Source organism: Lissotriton helveticus, chromosome 4_1, assembly GCF_964261635.1.
Source record: "Lissotriton helveticus chromosome 4_1, aLisHel1.1, whole genome shotgun sequence".
NCBI lineage: Eukaryota > Metazoa > Chordata > Amphibia > Caudata > Salamandridae > Lissotriton > Lissotriton helveticus.
This window is the reverse complement of record NC_136063.1, coordinates 371,044,764-371,048,313: the sequence shown is the minus strand read 5'-3', so window position 1 is coordinate 371,048,313 and position 3,550 is coordinate 371,044,764.

Below are 3,550 nucleotides of genomic sequence, written 5' to 3'. Positions count from 1 at the left end.
ACAGAACAGGTCCATCAGAGGCAGCACGTGAGAGGGGCTAAGTGCATCAACAGTCCATTGCACAGAACAGGTCCATCAGAGGCAGCACGTGAGAGGGGCTAAGTGCATCAACAGTCCATTGCACAGAACAGGTCCATCAGAGGCAGCACGTGAGAGGGGCTAAGTGCATCAACAGTCCATTGCACAGAACAGGTCCATCAGAGGCAGCACGTGAGAGGGGCTAAGTGCATCAACAGTCCATTTCACAGAACAGGTCCATCAGAGGCAGCACGTGAGAGGGGCTAAGTGCATCAACAGTCCATTGCACAGAGCAGGTACATCAGAGGCAGCACAAGTACGTGTCCCTACCAACCCGGCACAGGAACCACAAGAGCGCCACGCAGTTCTCAATGGACACACCATGTGAAATAACATTTGAGTGAAGTGTTCAGCACCTCACATCACAGAATCAGGGGGACTGCGTGAACTACCTGCCTCGGACACACTGGCAGCACCAGCAACAGGAGTGTGAGACACACCCACAGCCCGAGTGACACACACATGGGCCACGGACCCAGACACACTGGCAGCACCAGCAACAGCAGTGTGAGACACAGCCACAGCCCGAGTGACACACACATGGGCCACGGACCCAGACACACTGTCAGCACCAGCAACAGGAGTGTGAGACACAGCCACAGCCCGAGTGACACACACATGGGCCACGGACCCAGACACACTGTCAGCACCAGCAACAGGAGTGTGAGACACAGCCACAGCCTGAGTGACACACACATGGGCCACAGACCCAGACACACTGTCAGCACCAGAAACAGGAGTGTGCAACACAGCCACAGATGTAGTCACTGACACGTGACCCACTGACCCAGACAGACTGCCAGCACCAGAAACAGGAGTGTGCAACACAGCCACAGATCTTCTAACTGACACGTGAGCCATAGACCCAGATACACTGCCAGGACCTGCAACAGGAGAGGGCACAACTGAGACTGTGCCACTACATGATGCATGACAGCCAACAACAGACACAGTGCCACCATCTGATACATGAGAGTCAACTGCACCAGCGCCACTGGGACAACTGAAATGATGATCCACAGGGCTGTATGAGCCAGGAGGCAGGGTGGGCCTGGGAGCTGGGGATAGCTGACCTTGAGCCAAATCGGGGTTGGCAGGTGTCAATGGTGTGTGTCTGCGTTTCTTAGGGATGTGTGAGTGCACCCTGGACAGGACAGGACTGCCAAGTGGTGGGGACTCTAAAGAATCACCACCCACCATAGGTGGAGCATCTGCAGCCGGGGATCTGGTTTCTGGGGACGTGCTGGAGCCTGCTTGTCGTTTGCTCTGTGCCTGCCGCCTGGACTCGGAATCATGTGTAATGGGGGATGCAACAACAGGGGACACCCTCCTCTGCTTCTGACTGGCCTGGATGGGAGTGGAGGTATGGGGGGACTCCGCCGCGGAGACATCTGTTTGGCGTTCAGTAGAAAACAACAGCCTCAGTGCAGCCAGGGGTGAAGTATGCCTGTCCTTGATTGCGCCATTGTCCATGCTAGATGCCTTGTCCGTAGGATGTGCCTTATCCTTAGGTGGAGTGTTGTCTCTGGATGTAGCCTGTGCCCTGGTCGCCGCCCTGTTCCTGCCAGCAGACTTGTCGTCTGTGGTGCACCTGTCTCCAGTAGACACCTGCTCTCTGTGTGTGTCCCTGCCCTTGGGAGATGGACCTTGCTCTGCTGTGGGCCTGCCCTTGGGAGTCTCCCTGCTCCTAGGAGGTGCCTTTGTCTTTTCACTGTCCTTGGGAGTGTCCCTTTCCTCTGCTGTGGGCCTGCCCTTGGGAGTCTCCCTGCTCCTAGGAGGTGCCTTTGTCTTTTCACTGTCCTTGGGAGTGTCCCTTTCCTCTGCTGTGGGCCTGCCCTTGGGAGTCTCCCTGCTCCTAGGAGGTGCCTTTGTCTTTTCACTGTCCTTGGGAGTGTCCCTTTCCTCTGCTGTGGGCCTGCCCTTGGGAGTCTCCCTGCTCTTAGGAGGTGCCTTTGTCTTTTCACTGTCCTTGGGAGTGTCCCTTTCCTCTGCTGTGGGCCTGCCCTTGGGAGTCTCCCTGCTCTTAGGAGGTGCTTTTGTCTTTTCACTGTCCTTGGGAGGGTCCCTTTCCTCTGCTGTGGGCCTGCCTTTGGGAGTCTCCCTGCTCTTAGGAGGTGCCTTTGTCTTTTCACTGTCCTTGGGAGGGTCCCTTTCCTCTGTTGTGGTCCTGCCCTTGGGAGTCTCCCTGCTCTTAGGAGGTGCCTTTGTCTTTTCACTGTCCTTGGGAGGGTCCCTTTCCTCTGCTGTGGTCCTGCCCTTGGGAGTCTCCCTGGTCTTAGGAGGTGCCTTTGTCTTTTCACTGTCCTTGGGAGGGTCCCTTTCCTCTGTTGTGGTCCTGCCCTTGTGAGTCTCCCTGCTCTTAGGAGGTGCCTTTGTCTTCTGACTGGCCTTGTCCAAGGTACAGTCCATGGACATGTGAGTATACCTTGCCTTGGGAGTACCTTTTGTGTTGAATGCCTGTGTAGCTCCTGAAGGCATGTCCCCCAACAACACTTGTGGTTCCTGTGTGTGTACTCCAGTGTATCTGACATTGTCTACGTGAACAGATTTAGCTGATCTAGGGGATGGGGTCTGTGCCCTGCGTGCCCTGACGTGCTGTCTGACGCTGCTTCTAGTGCAATAACCTGTATTTGATTCCTGCTCAGAATAATCACTACCCCCTGAGACATCCAGTGGTGTAGATGGGGAAACAGAAGTAGCACCCTGTTCATGCGACTGTACTATTGCAGACGACACACTGCTTGCCAATGACTGCACTGTCCTGTGTAGACCTGCAAGATCGCCATGCATCCCTTCCATGAATGCCACCACCTGCCCCAACTTCCTATCATGGTCCTGGAAAGCATTTGTCATATTGGTCTGCCCCACACACAGCTGTCGCAGCAGATCAACGGCCTCAGCACACAGTGCATTTTGGCTCACCGTGGCAGGGGCAGCGGTGCCTGCACCGAATGCCACTCTGCTCCCCCTACTCCTCTGGCCACGAACAGTACATGGTGCAGTTGGCGGAAGTGTGGGCCCGGTGTGCTGTCTTCCGACAGAAGGTGATGAGTGCCCACTCCCAGTCTGTGACAACAGTGCAGGCTCACCAAGAGTGTCCGACGAGAAGGACGATGGTGTCTCCACATGCGAGTCCTCAGGGACGGTCCTGTCCCCCTCTCCGGCGCTGGCCTCCTCTGTGTCAGTCTGCGTGTGTGCGAAGTCTGAGCCGGACTCATTTCATGTACATATTGTGTACATGGCCGGGCACGGCGGTTGTGTACATGGCCGGGCACGGCGGTTGTGTACATGGCCGGGCATGGCGGTTGTGTACATGGCCGGGCACGGCCGTCCTAGGCCCGGCCGCTCCGGCCGGTGTACGGTGGATGATGCAATGTGACTGTAAGGGGGGTCATGAACTGGCATGTCTATTGAGTACATCTACAGGGTGTATAGGTCTGCACCTCCCCCGCTGAGTACGTGCACCGCCATG